The sequence below is a fragment of the Manis javanica genome, chromosome 3 (genome assembly GCF_040802235.1).
Source record: "Manis javanica isolate MJ-LG chromosome 3, MJ_LKY, whole genome shotgun sequence".
NCBI lineage: Eukaryota > Metazoa > Chordata > Mammalia > Pholidota > Manidae > Manis > Manis javanica.
Window position 1 is genome coordinate 152685458 of NC_133158.1, and position 21132 is coordinate 152706589.

The 21132-nt window shown below is 37.9% G+C and overlaps 1 long non-coding RNA gene across 4 annotated transcripts in view; it reads right to left on the bottom strand.

Moving 5' to 3' along the window:
* LOC118970490 (uncharacterized) overlaps nucleotides 1–21132 on the bottom strand; it is a 200721-nt gene that overhangs the window by 158787 nt on the left and 20802 nt on the right. For all 4 annotated transcript variants that reach the window (XR_012129443.1, XR_012129440.1, XR_012129441.1 and 1 more), the window contains exon 2: nucleotides 4340–4529. This is a non-coding gene — a long non-coding RNA (uncharacterized lncRNA). The remainder of the gene's footprint in view (nucleotides 1–4339; nucleotides 4530–21132) is intronic.

Consider the following 21132-nt stretch of genomic DNA (forward strand, 5'->3'; position numbering starts at 1 on the left):
GGAACAAAAAGACAGATGAAAGACATTTTTTAAAAAGGTGAAAAAGTTAGAGGATCCATATAGAGGACCTGACATCTCGAGTAGTAGGAGTTCCAGAATGAGAGAGAAAACAAAGGAGAGAAAAATTACTGTAGAAATAACATAAGGCAGTTTCCAGAACCAAAAGGCAAAAAATCTCCAGATTGAAAAGGTTTATTTTGTGCACAGCGTAATGGATGAAATATATCACAGCACATCACTATAAAATTTTAGAACCCCAGCATATAAAAAATGAGATCTCTAAAACTTCTATAAAGAGAAAACAGCTCACTGAACAGAGGAATGGAGAATCTAATAGCATTAGACTTTTCATCAGCAAAGCTCAAATGTAAGGGGGAGGGGGAACTACAGAGCAATGCCTTTTAAGTTCTCAGAGAAAATAGTCTTCAATTTAGAATTTTTACACCATCAAATTGTCATTCCAACATGGGAGTTGAATATACATTTGCAAACACTCAAAATGTTTACTTCCCATGCCCTTTCTCTTCAAAAGTTTTACAAGTTGCTATTCCAAAAGTAGGAAGATGTGAGATCTGGGAGCCAGGAAACCCCAAGAAGGAAAGCGATAGGGGAAATCCGAGAACAACGAGGAACAGACAGGTCAGAGGTCCCTTCTGAACAGAAGGCACCCTAAGGTAAACAGAGCCCTGTGTGTTTGAGTACACAGAAAATATTAATAGAAATTGATGGGCTTGTTTGAGCATCTGGTGGAAAAATATTGATAGACACTTAAGAAACAAAGAAAATGAGGAAATGCATACTTACATGCTACAGGATAAAAGCTAAATGATAATCACAGACCATCACTTGGCACAGAAGGGAATTCTTACAAAGTACCAATAATGTAAAATGTAGTCTTAACCAGAATTATGATATATGGGAGGATTGGAGTGACAGACTGTGGGTGAGAGCAAAACCATTTTGTTTAAACAAAAACAATAAACGGTTTCTAGAATGGATGAAGATAAAACATTTTTAAAGTTGAGTGTATTGTTTGGAAATAAAGCAGTACATACAAAAAAAGGTAAAAATATAAAAAATGTATAGCCTCTAGATAGCAGGTGAAGAAAGTTCAGGAATAGCATATATTATTTTTATAAGAAGACAGTATAGAAAGCAAATTTCAAATCACCAATAAGTTTAGGTACTTTCTTCTTGATAGGATGCATTTGAACAGGATTAAAATAGAGTTAGTTTTAAGAACTCAAAGCAGAAAACTGTAAGAAGTTTCCCATGTGTAAATTCTAACTATAATATTTATGGGTTTATTTTATTTTTTTAATAAATATTCAAGTGATATTGTTAGTGAAAAAAAGCAAGGAATATAAATCAGGATATAAATTTTAAGAAAAATACACATGCATATATATTTATATGAAATATATCTCTGCAAGGATGCAGCTGATAATGGGAAAAGTGGATCCCTATGAAGAAGAGAATGGAGTATAGAGATCAGAAATGAGAGGAAGACTTGCTTTTCTCTATATACTTCTTAGTATTTCTTATTTTTTAAATATCTTTTTGAACTAATGGGCTTTATGTTCAAATAAGGGAAATTTGATCATGTGAGAAAATATGGTAAGTTCATTATTAGATGTGTGTTTTATATCATGTGCAATATTATATATAAAGAAAACAAGTATTTATATGCATTTCATAGTTCTGACATAAGATGTACAGGGAGAGGAGCAGTTTATAGCAGGAGGATGTAAAATCTGTGCTTCTGGTTGCATATTTTGAGTTATATGTGATATCCAGAATCTGGAGTTCATCTGAGTCATTTGGGGGGAAGATAAAACAAGTGCTTTTAAAGTCATGAAGTCACCCAGGGAAAATTTAAAGAGTGAAAGGGGGTGAAAGCAACAGTAACTTAGGACAGCACAGTAAATGGGACTGAAATTAAAGCAAAGAATGCATTAAGAATATCAGTCAGAGTAGTTCCCACATATACTGCCCTTTCTAAGGAAAGATGCTTTGCTTAAGGGACAGTCGTAAGTGTCAGTGCTTAACTCCCATTGGCCTCCAGTTCCAAGCACCAGACATCCATCCGTTCATCCAGCCATAAACACACACATACCTGAATTCTCCTTTCTGCATATACTTGAGAGGTAGGGAAGAGGCCAAACAGCCATGAATTTCAGAAGAGGGCATGAGGAGGTATTATAAGATGAAGTAATAAGGAAATAAAAACACTTTGAAGAAAAAAACAGAATATATGCACAGAGAGAAAAGTCTATTGGTAAAAAAGGAAAATAAACAAAAATAAAAAATACCAGCCTTCTTATAGAAGAGTGTCAACTTTAATGATAGCACAACTCTGAGAAAAATCTCTAATAGTAGTTTGTTAATTCATATAATTTGTTTAAGTCCCTTCTATACTGTTATAGGAAACCATAATTTTCTTTTGGAGTTTATTTTGAATTTACAAATTCTGAATTGATGACCTAGTCAATTGAATAAGGAACTTTGACAAGCCACCTATTCTCATTGACATGAAATTCTAAAGTATGATTGTATATGACTTGACTGGTTCTGTATCAGGACAGATTTCACTATTTTGTTAGCCTCCCATTCAGTGTAAAGATAAGCTGATAGCTTTTAAATGTCTCTTACTGCTGATTACATCAAACATAATGGACTTTAAACCTCTGGTGTTTTGAAGTTTTGTTTTTTTCAGCCTTAAATTGAATCCTTTGTTCTATACACACTATAAAAACTCAGCATGAGTCCCACTATGTACAGCCAAAGTCCCTCTGATGTCTCCCTTCTGCAGTGGTTCAAATAATTTTTTCTGATAACCTTCACACTTAAAATGTGCAGAGTTGTTCAGGGTTCAACAGTGGAGCACTAAGATCTGAGAAACTGAATTCATAGTGGATCTCCAGTAAGGAAGGATCTGGAAAGATTTTTGCCATGAAAGGTAACATAGTCACAGTTCCAGGAAGTGAGATGTGGACATCTTTGGGTGGCGGGCCTACCACAGCTCCTGAGGATGTGAAGCAACTGGAAGTCATATACTGTGGTGGGAGACTATATCAGCCAACACTTTGGAAAATGACCAGCATCTACAAAAGCTAAACAGTTGCACAACCAGCAATGCCACTTTTAAACATAGGCACAGCTGAAGTACATGCACATGTGCACCAAAAGCTATCATACAAGAATGTTCACATCACTACTATTCATAACAGCTCCAAATTGTAAACTACCCAGATGCTATCAAAGGTAGCTAAACTGTGTTATATTTGCACAATGTAGTATATATAATACACTGATGAGATTAAATGGCCTACAAATACAATAAGATGGATACATCTCACAAAAATAATGTTATGCAAAAGAAGCCAGACACAAGAGTACAGACTGTACAATCTAATTCATAAAAAAATAAAGGACAAGCAAAATGTGTACATTCTGTTCGAAGTCCAGATAAAAGTTACCGTTGGGTGTGAGTGATCAGAAGAGAACAAGAGATTGGGAGAGTTGGTGATGTTCTGTTTTTTGATCTGGTGTTGGTTACACACATGATCAACTTGTGAAAATTCATTGAGTTGCACATTTACAAAATGTATACACTTCTCTTTATTTTATACTTCTATTAAAGATGTAAAATTATGTACTTTGTTGTTATAGGTGGGATTTCTTTATAAAAGCTCACTGAGTGCTATGGTCATGATTTGTGCATTTATTTTTAGTTTTTCTTACTTACCCCCATAAATGACACCACTGACACCTGGCTGAGGGAACAAGAGGCTTACTTAGGTCTCTCGGGCAGGGCTGAAGCGGGTTCTGCCAGAGGCTCCACGCCACATTGCCTTGCTGCTCCTCTTCTCCCATAGGGAGATGGACGGATGGATAGACAGCTGCTGATGATAGTTCATAGATGATAGGCTCATTGATAGATAAAAGGCTGTTGAAATAACCTTAGGTGAAAGGATTACAGCCTGAGAATCATCCAGGATTACTCCTTGACTACTGGGGGGGAGAAAATAGGTGTTGAGGGAGGGATTAGATTACAGATTGATTTTGATGTAATGAGTTTCCAGTGACTATGAGACATTACTGCATCTCAATTTCTTCACTGTAAAAAATAGGGATAATATGTGTCCTGCTTACCACCTGTAATTTGGGGAGGAGTTGAACATAACCCATTCTAAGCCAAAATGTGTTAGAAAACTTGACTGAAACAATTCTCTGCTTGTCAGGTTTTAATAAAGAGGGATTTCCATAAGCACCAATTTCAGGCTCTGCCCTTAATGCCCTTAATGCACAAACCCCCAAATGGAATGAATTTACCTACCTGATGAACTTGAAATAAAGAATGGGGTGGCTTAGGTAGCCCCTTCCTTTCCCTCTTTGAGAGCAGGTGCAACAAAGCTCACTTTCTGAGTCTCCTTCCGAGTTACAAGAGCAACCTGCCCTGCAGGAGGCCAGCAGCTTCGAGGGCGGACTTTGACTTGTCACCCTTCTGCAGTGTCATCTGGACCCAGCTGGAAATGGTAAGAATTTAGTTAAGTCCCTACTTCTAGAGATCTACACCCCAAGGCCTACTCTTACAGCATCTAAGTTTCTTTCCAATAGCAATAAAGATATTTTCATCTGCTACCTGCCTGAAAGTTTTGTTTTTCTCCCATTTTTTTAAGAACACTGGCAGAAAAAATGGTTCTCATTCTCTTGCCCCTTCAAGTACCAATAAAAGCTAAAGGATTATTACTATTGCTGGAGTTACATTCCCACAATATGCTTAGTTTTAAGCCTTTTTCTTTTCCTTTGAACACTTGCTGCCTTTGAAACAATTATAATGGTTTTAAATGTCCAAGATTTAACTGACATTCTTTATGTGGCACATAAATTCAACAAATATTTTACATGATAACTCTGTATGAGACACTATGCTAGACTTGGGGTGCAGGAAGAGTTGTGCTCTTGGGCATTTTTTGCTGGTATCCTGGGCAATTTTTAGGAGTCTTTCTTTATGGAAACTAATTTCAGGTCTGATATTAGCAATGTTAATGAAAAAACATTATCAAAGGCTTTCTGGTTGTGCTTATTTAAATTTAGAAACTAGATACTCTTTTCTCACTTTTGTATTCTAATGTATCATTCAAAGATTTAAATTTCTCATTCCAAGTAGGCTATTGTCTTGCCAATGGGTTTCAGCCCTGGGCAAGTTCACTATGGATTCAATGAGACCAAAAAATTGAGACAGGAACCATGGGCTTAGAGTAGGGTAAGAGCCTCTGGAAAAAGCAAGGCAAGATATTTACAGTCAAAGCAATGTAACAATGTAAAGTCCCTATCAAAACTCTGTGTTCAGCATTATGCAAAGTCTAGGTCACACTAATTCTCTAGGGTAAAGATACTAGACTAGGAATATAGACATCTTCAGTGAGATCAATTAAAGGTCAAAAGGCCAGGAGCAACTTGGCCTGGAATGTTTGAGTGTTCTGCAAGGGTATCTCAGCATAACCCGACTTCACTGTAAACAGCCCTTGCAAACAGACAACAGCGCAGCCCACCTTGAGGGCAGGGCAGGTGGTACAAGTCTACACCCTAAGCCCTCAGTTCCCTAAAATCCTCAACTGCCTATAAATCCCCTAGACAATGCACTACCCCAGGCTCTCTTGTCCCCTCCTGGCGTGAGCCAGGAGCTCTTTCCTCTCACTTTATTTCTAAATAAAAACCTCTCCCTGGCTCTCCTGCCTTGGGTGTTTTCTAAGTTCATTCCTCGACTCTGCAAACAAAACCCCAGTATCAAAATGACAATAGAACGTTCTTTGGTGAATGGGTTTATACCCAAATTTTCTTTCCACGGTGGCAGGTCAGTCACTAAATCCTGTCCACTCAGTGCGAGTCTGCATGCAGCTAGCCAGTCTCTGCCTCTGGGCCTGTCTGCTCCCACAGCCATCTCAGTCTCTGTCCTCGGTGCTGCCACCACTCCAGTCTCTGCTCTCCTGCAGCCATGCAGCTGTGCCAGAGTTCTGGGCAGAGTTCTTTATATACAGTCAGCAGTAACGTATTGCCCACATGTGTGTAGTGAGCTAGCCAACAAGGACAGGTGAGAATCCAGGCCATAGGAACCTTCACTTTATCCACAGCTGTAATTTTCTATTTCACTTAATATTACTTCATCATTGTGGGGAAAAGAATATATCCAGAATCTCTCACCTGGCCTTAGTGCATCTCCATATCAATAGGTGTTTCCAAGGGGTGGAGAGAAGTAGTCTATCTATATATCTATGGGTAATTATCAACAGCATATCTGGACCAGAGAGATTGGGTCAGGCCCCCTTCTGCAGTTTGGTCGTGAGAGACATGGGCAAGCAGAAGTGGACGACTGCTTGTAAGCAATAAAAGGGTTTCTCGCATTTAATTTCTCCCTTTGTCTAGTGTCTCTTTCAAAGGTATTTTGCCCCTGGATTTTGCCCCCTTCCCCAAGTGATAATCATGTAGTGATATATCTAATCATTATAAGCCACTACAACATAATTATTTAAGTGAAAGAAAATTAAAACAAAGTGAAACAAGGAAAAAAGCAAGCAAACAAAAGCAGTCCAGATTGTTTTCATTAAGAAAAGGGCACCAGGTTGTAACTGCAGGAGGAAAATCCTGGGGAAAAATACCTTTGAAATCTAAATCAGTCAAAGGGAGAAATAAAGTTTAAGAAACCCATTTATTTCTTACAAGCAGTCATCCCATCTCTCTCTTGACCTAGGCTGCAGTACCAGAGAGCTGCACCCAACCTCTCTGGTCCAGATAAACCCTCCCTTGTTCAGGTAATTACCTATTGATGTGGAGATGGACTACTTCTCTCCAACCCTTGGAAACACCTATTGATACTGAGATGTACTAAAGCCAGATAAGAGATTCTGGGAATCTTACAATTTCACCCACACAGGTCTTATTTTAAGTTGAGGTGTATCAGTATTAGTTTCAGGTGTCAAACATGATTATATAGTGAAATGATCATGTCCTGTTAATATCTGTCACCACATAAAGTTACTTTTTCTTTCAAGTTGTGGGTAAATTGTAGTATTTCCAGAACCTCTCACCTAGCCTTAGTGCACCTATCAATAGGTTTTTCCAAGAGGTGGAAGGAAGTAGTTTATCTCCGTATCAGTAGGTAATCACAAGGGCGAGGCAGGGCTTTTCTGGACTGGAGAGGTTGGGTGGGTTCCCTTTTTGCAGCCAGGTCGAGAGAGACATGGGGGAGCAGAAGTGGATGAGTGATTTTGGTTTAAAAGGTAATTTGTCCCAGGCTGGGAAAATATTCACCCCCACCCCCTACCAAAGTTACATCTGGCAGTAGTTAGTAGACCTCTAAACCTGAAATCTGTCTTCATGGGTGCAACCTTTGGGTGCAGCTACCCCTAGAGATGGTGGGGAGATACCTGGAAACCCCCTGTGGATGGTAGGGAGGCCCAAGTGGCTGTAGCAGTGGAAGGTATGGCTTTATCTGGGAGCCCCCTATCTGTGCAGCTTCCAATTGGGGAGCCCCTAGTGGGAAATTAGTCTAAGGTAAAGCACCTCCTAGATGGATGGGATCATCCTCAGAATTGGGGAAGGGTGGAGACATTGAAAGTTGTGAAATTAGCCTTCCCTGAGCGAGAAGACTTCTTAGAGGTCCTAAGTGGTTGTATGGCAGCTGGAATTGTGGAATGTTTGTTTCTTGAGATAGTGGAAAGGGTTATCAAAGAGAAAGAGAGACTTTGGCAAGAGAGAGATACACTTCAGCATCACCAGGAGAAACTGGGCAATGACCAATGGGATGCCCTTAATAAACAGAGACAGTTATTGAGAAGACAGGTTGCACTCCTGGAAGAAACATTAGCAATGAGGGAAGAGGCAGCAGGAGAATCCACACTGCAGGAGGTCAACTGGAGGGCTGTGGCTTTTCTTCTTACGACTGAGATAATATGGATGGAGGATGGAGAGGGGAAGAGTAGTCACTGGGCTGACTTGCAGGCAGTATGGCTCATGATCACCCAGGAGCCCTCCTCTATAGTTGTCTGCACTGACAGCTGGGCCGTCTATTAGGGCTTGACCCTGTGGCTACCAACATGGTACCATACCAGCTGGATGCTTGGTCACTGACCCCTTTGGGGACAAGAGTTGTAGCAAGACCTATGGGCCTCTGGTCAGACTAAGGCAGTTACCATATAGCATGTGACTGTCAATTTGCCTTTGGCATCCCCAGGGAATGATGAAGCCGACACATTGGTCCAGATGCATTGGCCAGAAGGATAGCCTGCCTCTGATGTGGTTGAATGGTTACATCAGCGTTTGTTGCACATGGGGCAAAAGACAATGTGGGCTGTAGTCCATTTGCGGGGCTTGCCATTAACCTTTGAAGAAGTCAGCAGAGCCTGGAGAGAATGCCTTGTGTGCTCTAAGAGGGATTCACACAGAGTCCCACAGCAACATGGGACAATAGTAAGGAGCTGATACCCTTTGTCAGGTATCAGATAGACTATACTGGGCCTCTGCCCATATCAGAAGGATACTGGTATGCTGTGAATTGTGTGGATACAGCTACTGGACTGTTGGTTGCTTTTTCTGCATGTTGTACAGATCAGCAAACCACCAGAAGGGGCCTAGAGTATCTCTCTGCAGCCTATGGCTAGCCACAGGAGATTGAGAGCAATCAAGGCACCCACTTTACTGGATTACAAGATTAACCTGCATTACAAGAATGGGTGCAACAATTAGGAATAAAGCGGAAGTTTCATATACCATATAACCCTACCAGAGCAGGCATGGTAGAGAGCTACAATGGTTTGTTGAAATCTGGCCTGAAGTTGGACACCACTAGTCTATGCGCTGGTCAGTTCACTTATGGACAGTGCTATGGCTTTTGAATGAGAAGCCCTGAAAAGGAGCCTTGGGCCCTGTGGATATGCTAACTCACATTGCTGCCTCTCCTACACAACTGTATGTGCAAACCAAAGAGGAGTTATTGAGGCCACAATATGGCGATCAGAGCAACATCCTGTTGCCAGCCCCAACTGCATTAAACCCTGGGGACACTGTTGAGTGGATGTGGCCCTGGACATTTTGACACATGGACCAGCGATAGTTGACCCTTCTGGCACCTTGGGGAAAAGGCCTGGAAGCTGACCTCCTATGTATTCCTGGAGTAACAGTAGTGTGGCCCCCAAACATCACAGTAGTGACCCAAAACATCTGGGAGGTAAGAGCATCTTACAGGGAAGTTTTGTTTTATCTTTATGGTGAGTGCATGTACCTCTCATAGCCCTATTTATTGACCCATCTGTACCTCCCACCGGGAAAGGAGTGAAAGTCTGGTATACTAGGAAAGATCCCATTCCTGCCACTGTCCTATCACAGGACCACTGTTCTGCATGCATCCCACCTGATAGACAAGGTTTGCCAATGCTGGTGTCATTAAAACATGTATCTTATCATCCTTAAGGATATTTTCTTCTACAGTCCCTGTGGCCTGGACCTGGCCCCTGGCTGCAGCTGCTGCATGATGATTGCTCTGAACTCCCTAGCCATGCAGGTACTGACAGCCTGTGGAATGGGCGAGCTATGGACTAAATCTGCATAGGACTTGAATTTAGCAGAATCCTCTGGTTTGAGGATTATCATGATTTTCTTGCTGTAGCTATTGTAGTTTATTAGTTGTTACAGTGCTCCAGTTTTCTCACACAGGGGTCACTGTGGAAGATGGGGAGCATGCAGATTGTGAAATGAGAATTCTAGAAGGGTGGACTGTGGATAAAATTGCAATATTTCCAGAATCTCTCACCTGACCTTAGCGCATCTCCACATTAATAGGTTTTTACAAGGGGTGGAGAGAAGTAATCCATCTCCATATCAATAGATGATTACATGGGGGAATGAGGGCATATCTGGACCAGAGAGGTTGGGTGAGGTCCCTTTTTGCAGCCCGGTCATGACAGACACAGGCAAGCAGAAGTGGACGACTGCTTTTAAGCAATAAAAGGGTTTCTCACACTTTATTTCTCCTTTTGACTTATTTTGGTTTAAAAGGTAATTCGCCCCAGTTGGGAAATTATTCACTTCCCCCTCCCTGAGGAGTTACAGGGGCAAACAGACCAGTGTGACCAAAATCAGTGTAAGGAAAGGCTGGACTGGGAGAAACCCATTTATTAATTATGATGAGGTCTGGCTCCATTCTTCCCCTCCGTCCACAGCTCTTGCTCCCTGTCTCCCATGACCCGGCGCGGGCTTGCCTCCTCCCCTGCCCCTTCCAGGAGAAATTCTGCAGGTAGAACCCTGGTGACTGATAGGTGCCAGACCAATTATGCAACAGAGGGAAGGAGAGAACAGCCTCTCTGTACCCCTGTCCCAGAGGCTGTGGGAAGAAACACCTATTGATATGTAAATGAATGAAGGCCAGGCAATAGATTTTGGAAATATTGCAATTTTATCCCACACCCTCTCACTCAAGAGGCTTTCAAAGTGAAAGTTTAAATTTGCTAAAGTCACAAAAACCCTCAGAACAAAAGTAGCTCCAGGTTTCCTACCACTCTAGGTTCTTGTTTTCCTTTCATTTTTGGGCCAGTATTTCCTTGCTGTATTGTCAGAGCTACATAGTTTTTAAGAAGGATCATTTTAATAATTTATTTGAATGTTTTAGTTCTTTTATATAAGAGGATTGGCCCAAAAAACCAATCCAGCCAATACTGGAAACCAGAAATTTTATTTCAAGTCTCAAAGTATTTTAAAGCAATAGGAAAAGGAATGATAATATGTAGTAACTTCATAATATTGCTACTGAAAAGAAGAATTGGGACATTACATAAAAAGAAATTGGAATAAATATCCTGTGCCCTGGATTTTTCTTCACTGAAGTTTAGCAGAAAACAAGAAGTAGATATGGCAAAATCTATGGAAACTGTTTTGTCTGTTTGTTAGTTTGTTTACAGTGTTGAAAAACTTCAAATACCTTGCGAAAATATTAGGCCAGGACTGAGTGAAACACAAGTGTTATTCGATGGGTTCCCCTCCCAACCCACCCTCCCTTACATTTGAATCCATGAATTTCTCTAAACTCCCAGATAATTCATATCTTTAGGTAAAGGATTAGTTATAAAATGTTAATTTTTCTCCTGAATTTGTTTTTGTTCTTGCTATAAAAAACTTTCTGGCTAATTCATCAATTCCACACATTCACACAATTGAAAAAACTAATAAGACTTATTGTTTTACACTTTGCAGATAAGGAAAACAATTTACTGAAATTTTAGCTCCCAAGGAACACAGCTATGGAGAGTCTTAAGTTTCATATGAACACTCAGGGTAAACGATCATTCGTGTAGTCTGTGTCTGGATCTGTGGGTGCAGAGTTGGTCTATTAAGTAATTCCCCATTATCTTAGCAGTTTTTAGGTCTGTAAAGAGGGATGAATCCAATCTAGGACTCTTTGATTTACACTAGAGAAGGGCTAAAGAGACACATGTTGAGAAATAAATGTTGAGCTATTGTTATCACTTCAATGTGTAACTTTATTGGCAAGAGCAAATGAGAGCTGTTTGGCTGTCTTTTTTCCCAAAACAATGTTAAAATTGTATAAACAATACATGTGAAAAGGTCAAACGTAAGTTTGTAAACTATACTTTTCAGATTTTTAACTATACACTCAATGTTCCTATAAGGACCTTGTTAACCATTTCTGAGCCACAATCTATTGATTATCATTTTGTGTTTGTTTTTTCTCCTGAGCTGTGGGTATATAGCAATTTCTGCCTACAAAAACCTCACTTTGGGCAGTATCTATAAAATTCTACCTAACTGTCTATCTATAATCTATATTCTACACACTTTGGTCAAACCACTAACTCAGCATTTCTCAAACTATGGTGTCTGCAGACATACTCCCATGACATCCTTAGATTTCAAGTTTAAGAAATACTGTTCTAATACATAGGAGGAATCCATTACCTGATGATTATCTTGCTAAGAGTAGTTTCTTGAATGATAATAATACTGCATAACGTTTTTTATAAACTGTCTTCTGCATACTAATCATTATACTATATACAATATTGTCAATATCTTTAATCCTGGAAGGCAGGGATTATGATGATTCCTATTTTACAGATAAAACAAGAACAACAAAAAGTTTCAGACAGGATATTTGACAAGCACTGTAGAGACTGATAACTTGTTTCAGCTTGCAAATGAGTTGGAATTCAAATGCTAGTCTTCAAATAGAAGTGCAGAAGACAGAAGGGTTTAAGGCAAACCTATGAAGAAAACAAAAGCCAAAAAAATAAAAGTCCTCAAACTGCCTCCTGGGTCTTCATGGCTGTAAGCAGTCCTTGTAATTCTAGACAAATATCTTTTTGTTTATGCTATGCTGTAACCAGGTCAGCTCTTCTTGCTACTATGGTAAATTGTATTCTGGTTCAAACTATCCATCCCCCTTTTTTGAGGTGCTCTCTCGATGGCAGGATTATACATCCATGCTTCTTTGAAATCAGGTGTGGCCAAGTGACTTGTGTTGATTAGTGATACATGAACAGAAATGACATGGACAGTACCTTTAGGAGGCTACTCAAGTTCTACTGTGATCTCTTAACCACTGCCATGAGTCTGACGACAGCCATGAGAGGGCCTTCTCCTTAAGGCTAAGTACGGGAGTAAAGATGGCATGGAGTATAGTTACAAATGTGTAATGGACAAGTAATGCCAGTGAGAAAGTATTCCTTGTGGTCAATTGTTACTGGTTTTTGTCTTGATTTCTTCCTCTGTAAAATGGAATAATGATATCTGTGCGAAGATACTGTGACCATTTGGAGAATTATTTAGGAAAATGGATTTAAAGGGCTTGGACACATTAACACGTGGAATACCTGGTAGTTAGTATTCCCCACTGCACTGTTGAGCCCTACATTTATCTATACATTTATCTAAACCCAGATGTATCTGAGCTTTCTTATTTCTGGGGTAGACTGTCCCCTAACAAAATTTAAGATTGCATACCCATGTAAAATTTGGCAGCAAAAAAATAATTTCTTCACAAGTCAAAATAATAATAGCAAAACACATTAGTCCAGTCCTCAAATATTAATAACTATCTGTCATGTATCAGGCACTGTGTTTCATGCTTGGGACACACACACACACACACACACACACACACACACACACACACACATGCGCACAGGCATGCACACACAAAGATCCTATCTTTCTTCCTGAAGGACAGATAACCCAGTGATTTATTAAACTTTGGTGGTAATTTAAAGTTTTATAGACTGAAGGATAAACCAAATCCAAATTAAGAATTGGGATTACATGTATCATTTTAATGCAGTTATACTACCTTCTTGCAGAATAATTCTAAGCACCAGGATAGTATTCCTAAGTAAATACCTGGTTGGGTCAGCTACAGGGGATCAATAGAATTCATTAGTAATTAATAGCAGCATTGATATTGAATACTCATGCTAATATTTTTTAATGATTATTTCCAAAAAGATAATCTAGTTCTATCATATTGTATTTAACTACAAATTTATTCCAGAAAAAATTAATAAAGGTGAATTTTTCTCCAGCCCAAATCTAAGGACACCAAATTCCTTACCATTAAATTAAGAATTGATTATAATTTACTGTTATATGTAACATGCAGTGGGCACATTCATCAAGTCCTTAGATATATGTTTCTTTTCCTGTAGGGTCCATATTTTATTCCTTAGCTTTCATGGCTCAGTGAAATAAAGTGCATTTCTGTTCCATCAGAAGCAATAGACATGGAACAAATGGTGCACTTGAAACCACTGTGTGAGCTGAAGCACCCAGGTCCAATGTGCTGAGGTTAAGGCACTGACAACAAGACCTGGAAGCCCAGGTACAGCATCACACCTCTATGGTTCTTAAGGGACCAAAAGTGAGGCGTCTGCTATGAACATAACATCCCGGTTTTATGGAGAGTGTCACATATATTGAAAGCACATACTATGGCCTTGAAGAACTCAGCGAACTGCTCTCTGAGCAAAAACCTTTATTATTATAATCTTAAATGTTATTACTGAGAAATGTTGGGAGAAAACAAAACCAATTCTCTGGATCCTTGGAAAGATTTACTATGTAATGCCCCGTGTTTTCTGTTGTGGAAAACAATACGCAAAGTTCCCAGTTCCCTGCTGGTGCCAAACTGACGTCACTTAATTAAGTATTCTTAATGTATGCTTTTACTCAATTCCCTGTCAGTACCTTTTAGCAAAAGATCTGCTGCAATCACTGGCAAGCTTTTTTAAGTCAAATAAAATGAAGGAATCGTTTTGGGTATAACGACTTTGCTGCCAAATTCTCTCAACAAGATTAATAATTCAAGTGAAATACACAGCCAAAGGCATTGTATGCTTTCTCTCATTTGAACAAATGTTTAACTAATGATCTGCAGATGTGCAGGGAAACCTGTACAAAACTCAAATGCACTCACTTGCTATCATTTTAAATGTAAATGCAACTTGGCTTCCTTTTGCATATTAAGGAATTTTTTAAGTAAACATTTGAGTTAAAAATCTCTCCAAATAAAACCCTACTAACAAGTGCAATCTGAGCCAAAAAGACCCTTTTAGGAGCCATTCCTGAACCTATATTAGCCTCTATTAATTAAAACAGCTGTTGGAACTGAAATAATTGGGATGTTCAGGTCTAAGTAGACTTTTTGGAAAGAGACAAAGGCAATAGATGTAAAGAATTAGCTCCATTGTCAGGGGGAAAAGTTGCACTTCATTTTCCCCAGCCATGACCTTATTATTTACTTTCTGAATTGGTTATCTGCTTTGAGTTCATTTCCCACCAGAGCCTAAAGTGTGCCTGAATTTTTAATCTGGCTGTTTATTTTTATAGCCTCATCTGTTAAGTATTTCCCACTTACTGTATGGCTAATAGTACTTCAGAGCTGTTTGATGAACTGTGTGGCTTTCTGACAATACCTAACTTTCTGGAAGCATGCATACAAACCAACAAGGGATTTATCTTCTCATGTGGGGGCATAGAAGGCTTCTAGAAGACCCATATAGTCAAAATATTTTGTAAGTTCTTTCCTATTATGGTATTACCAGATATTGAAACATGCATCAAACTAAAAATGATAGTTCAATATTGACCAGTGGCATTACAGATATATGCAAATGTGGTAATAACCCGCCAAATCTCAATACAAAGAAACTAAGATCAGAAAATGAAACCTAGGTGGTCCTACCTAGTACAGTGTAGACGTAGTAGAAAGTGGGAATAAGCACACACATGTGCACACACATACATATAGAATATTGTGTCTCAATACAGTTCATCAGTTTCAGGAAAAATACATTATTTGGTGGTTAAGTATCCAGTCTGTGAGCTATCCTTGATCCTTGGCTTGAGTTCGCCTTCTTTTCTGGCTGGAATCCTTTTGTCAATTTCACTCCTTGGGCACATTTCCAGCTATGGGTAGACAAGGGAACTAAATAAGGTGAATATCAAATTAGTCATTTGGCCTGCTTGGTATTTGCCTCAGGGAAGGTCTGATGGAAAAATCAGTGAAAATTAGATTTGTGGGTTGTCAGCCGCAATAACTTCTTCACTTTACCTCTTAATATTGCCATGGATAATGCAGAATTGGTGTTGCTGCTCAAATGCCACCATGTCTAAACTTGACTTGTTTTTATTGAGTAAGTCATGAATATTCACTGATATTCATGGCAGATCATATTCACAGTCATAACAGGTTTCATTCCAAAGGTCCCTGTTTAGCTTTTATATAATTGTATTTGTGGTACTTTCATTTTGTAACTGACCTTCTGTGTTACACAAGAATATATTTATGATTTGGTACTCTAAGCATAGAAAATTTTCCATCTCAATCATAATAACTTCTAAATTGCCAAGGCAGCAATTTTGGAATGACATGTACTAAATCTGCTATACTCAGAATAAGTTTTACTTGAAAGAAAAAAGAAGTGAGAACATTTATGTAAGTATTAAATTGTGGTGGAAAGTATGAATTCATTTCCATTTTCCAAGCACACTTCAATATATGCATTGGTGTTTTTTCTCCATGTGATAGTAAGTATAATCAGACCAGGAGTATATTCTTCTGAGAATGTTGCATTCACTGAGTTTGCTCTCAATCAATTCTTTCTATGATTCTCAAAAGCCCATTATTAAATTTTAAAAACTGCTAAGCCCTTCCCAGAAGGCTGCTTAAAAACATGTGGAACATTTTACCCTAAAATGTGTTTGTGATTTAATGTCACTGCCTTTAAAATACAATTGTAAGACAAATCCTGCTGATTATCGTGTTTTGCCAGCAAATCCTGGCACGTGTTTCACAGAAGCATAATGGAATTCATTACCACTGAGGGGCAAGAGTTAGTGTGGCTGTACTTTGGTCAGGATCCATGAGCAGAAGTTAAACTTTCCAGTATTTTCAATATTAAAGGTTAATTATCTTGTGAGCACAAATAGTCAAGACTTGATTATTAAATACTGCACCAAAATTTTCACCTTGAATTTGTTATTTGTTCATAAAATCACTCTAAATTTTCCATAAACAGATTGAAAAGTCATCACCAAACAATGGAGGAGAAAAGTTCCAAGTTTTTGGTTACTTGAAGTAGTAAGGCTGCCTTTATGACTATTTTTTAATGCAGTTAATGTTTTAATAGGTATGTGAAGACATTCTCAATCAAGGTATGCCTGGGCTTTTTGCACATACTTTCTCCCCTTTAACCCTGTTTTTCTCGCTAACCTGATAGGATATGCTAGCTAAATCTAGAAAATGTTAACTAAGTCATTACTTTTTCTTCCTCTTTTTTCTTTATTTCATAGAATATGGTATCTTAGAATTAAAGTCAAAGTAGTATCTACATCAATCAAAAGAATACTTTTGAGAACCTGGAGTTTTGGGTCACTTTCCAAAAAATAAAACTTTTTAAGTTACTCTGGAGAAACTGAGTTGTAGATATGGTACCTTAAACCCACTAAATTAGAATATTCTGTGTCTTTTAGTTTCTCTTTTTCATGAAGTACTTATTAGACATTAGTAATAACTTTGGAAAAAAACTACAATAGAAATTCGGGTTTTTGTTTCTTTATAATGCTCCCTTAGTTGTGCTCTGTTTTAGACTTCTATTGCCTTATAAAAACTGACCTCCCAAAATATGGTGACTTAAAACAGCAAACATCTATCATCTCAAAGTTTCTATGAGTCAGCAATTTGAAAGCCATGTGACTGGGGGGTTCTGACTCAGGGTCTCCCATTAGGTTGCAATCAAGATGTTAGATAGAACTGCATCATCTTAAGGCTTGACTGAAGATGGAGAATCTTCCAAATGTACTCTGTGGCTTGCAGCAAGAGATTTCTGTTCCAATTTCCAGAGAACTCAGTTCCATATTATGTGGGTCTTTCCAAAGTCTTATTTGAATGTCTTTATGGCATGGCAGATGGTGTCCCAGAGGGAAAATCAAGGGAATCCCCATTCTTTTTTCTTCTCTTCCTCTCCCAGTCCAAGCTAAAGGGAAGCCCCAGACATAAAGGTGCACTGCTTTAACAAAAGTGGTGGCACACACACCTAAAACCTTGAGAAATAATCTGTCACTCTGGCCAGAGGATCCACAAAAGGGACCCCTGTGGTCAGGTGATTTCACTGGGGGAAGTCTTGTTAGTTTTCTTTTTTCTATCTCACTCTTTGCCCTGAGGGCAGCCCTAGTCTAATGGAATTATGTGACAATCAGAGGAGTGAGGACTCTGAGCAAAAACTATTTTCTTTTCAGAGAAAAGGGGCCTTTGGGAGGTGGAAATTGAGAGGAAGTCCATCAACCAAAAAGGAGAGAGGCAGATCCCCTAATTCTATGTATAAACTGACATAGTCCTAGGCTTAAACCCAGGAGAGGTTTACATGAGTGGAATAGACACAGAAGAAGTATATCAAAGGTTTTGAGAACTCTATTAGCACATAAATTCCACTGTGTCCCACTTCCCTAAGTGAAAGACACAATCATTATAACAAAGGGTTTAAAAAACTTAATCCACGTTGGAACCAACACCTACACAAAACAAGACAGAACTTGCAGTCTGAACCACATGGGCGGACTTCCTGTTAATCAAAACAATCAATATTCTCCTGAGAATTTTAGTGGGACCCAGAATCCCATGAAATATTGAAAGTGTTCACAATAACATGCAAAATTATTTGACATAAAAATTGTACAAACACTATATAGACCTGTGGGTAAAATTGCATTATTTCCAGAATCTCTCACCTGGCCTTAATGTATCTCCATATCAATAGGTTTTTCCAATGGGTAAAGAGACATAGTTCATCATATCAATAGGTGATTACATGGGGGAGTGAGGGCATATCTAGACCTTAGAGATGTGGTGGGGTCCTTTTGCAGCTGGGTTGCAAGACACAGGCAAGCAGAAGTGGACAACTGCTTGTAAGCAATAAATGGGTTTCTCCCACTTTATTTCTCCTTTTGGCTGATTTTGGCTTCAAAGGTAATTTGTCCTGGGCTGGGAACATATTTTCCCCCAAGCTACAGTACCAATTCTCAATGGAAAAAACTAGTCAACAGATGCAACCTCTGAGGTTCTTCAAATGTTGGAGTTATTTGATATTTAAGATAGCAATTATTATTATTCACTACAAAATAAATCTTAACAAAAATCTTGAAATAAGTGGAAATCTTTAATGTTCTTGCAATAAAGTGATATATAAAAGTTTTCAGCATAGAAATAGAAATGAAATAAATATTAAAATTTCTGACTGAAAATGTGATATCTGAAATAAAAACTTCCATGGATGTAATGAACAACAGAATAGAAAGGACAGAGGAAAGCTTCAGTGGACTTGAAAAAAGTAAAATACAAATTACCCATTCTGAAGAACAGAGTGAAAAAAGATTGGAAAAAATGAACAGAGCTTTAGGAACTTGTGGGAAAATAACAAATGTCTAAAATTTGTGTTAATGGAGTCTGGGAATAGAGAAAACATGAATTGGTAAAGTTATTTGAAAAAATGGCTGAAAACTTCACAAATTTGGTAAAAGACATAAATTTACAGATTCAAGAAGCTTACTGAACTCTAAACATAATATATTTAAAACCATGCTCAGACATATTGTAATAAAACCAGCTGAAAAAGGAGAGAAAAAGGAGGAGAGCAGACAAAGGAAAATGACATAGTACTTGTAGGGAAACAATTGTTTAAATAACTGCATATTTGTCATCAAAGACCAAGGAAGCTAGGTGATGAAAACATCTAAACTTATAGCATTTTAGTGGAAAATAACTGTCAACATTTTATATCAAATTCTCTATCATAAGAGAATATCATTCAAAAACATTCTCAGGAGGAGAACTAAAACAATTTTCCATCAGATTTTCTCTAAGAGGAATACTGTAGTAAGTAATTTAAGATGAAGGAAAGTATTATGAGAAGCAAATTTAGAACTTCTGGAATGAAAGAACAGAAATGATAAATTTTAGAGTAAATAAACTATTTTTTATCTTCTTACATTTTTTTATAATATGAAAGACAATTGAAAGCAAAAATTGTAACATTTGCTGGTGGGATTTTCAGTGTATGTAGATGAAATGCATATAACAACTATAACATAAAGCGTAGATAGAAAGAGATAGAAAGGGTAGATAGATATGATTGTGATGCTTCTGTGTTTTATTTCAAGCTGAAAATCTGTAGCTTAAATAAGGCTGTAGAAAATGTTACTAAAAACATAATAGAAAGTATGTAGACAAAAAGCCAATAGATAAATTAAAATGGAATAAAAAAGTTAAAATAATCTAACAGAAGGCATGAAAGTTGAGAGAAAAAAAGGGAAAAAAACAGATAACATATTACAAAATGGTGTATTAAATTAGACCAATAATTGCACTAAGTGTAAATGGTCTAAACACACCAAACCAAGATTGTCAGATTGGATATATTTAAAGACATATTTATTCTAAATTTAATGATACAGATAACTTAAAAGTAAAAGTATAGAAATGATATACTGTGAAAGCACTAATCAAAAGAAACGAGTGGTGGCTATATTAGCATCAGCCAAAGATCTCAGGGCAGAGAAAATTACTAGGAGGTAGAAAGGAACTGTATATAACATTAAAAGAGTCAATTTATGAATAAGTCATAACAATCCTAAAATATGCATGTACCTCAAAACAAAGTTGTAGTCACCAGAATTCTAGGATGACCTGCCACTGCACAGCTGGTGTGTGCACCCTATATAATCCCTTCCCTGGAAGTGTGAGCAGGACCTACAACTGTATTGCAGTATCACTCCTGGAATTAGGTTACATTATCTGGGAAAGATGAAGGGATTTTGCAAGTGTAATGTAGGTTCCCAGGTCAGTTTTGACTTTGTTAATCAAAAGGAACATTTCCCTTTGAGGGTCTGATTTAAAGAGGGAAGAACCCTTAAGACGTGATTGGTTTCCTCCCGAAGAAAGAAGTCCTCATGGTGGTTTTTTGTGCAGTGTTAGGTAGAGGTAAAATTTCTTTTTTTTTTTTTACATAGCTAAGTAATGTTACAGCCAATTCACTGAAGTCTATTAATGCCACATATGTCATAAATCAAGTTTCCCTATTTCTTGAGTCTGTTACAAAGAATCTATTAACTTCTACTGATTGGTTGTTTCTCTCTAAGCCAATATTGCACTCTGATTTACTATTGTTTTGTATCTTCCTATTTATTTATACTTTTTATAATATATTTTAACTAAGTTTCATAATTCATTTTATTGAGGTATAGTTAATATGCAATATTGTCTTCAGGCAACCAATACAGTGATTCAGAAAGTGTATACATTACAAAATGCTCACAATGATAAGTGTACTTACTGTCACCACATGTTATTACAATATTGTGGACTGTATTCTCTTTCCTGTAGTTTTTACCCCCATGACATATTTATTTTATAAATGGAGTCTATACCTCTTTACCTCCTTATCTATTTTACTCCAGTTTTCTTTGGCAACCACCAATCCTCTCTATTTTTGAGCCTATTTCTGTTTGGTTGTTCATTTTATTTTTCATATTCCACATGTCAGTGAAATCATATGGTATTTTTCTTTCTCTGTA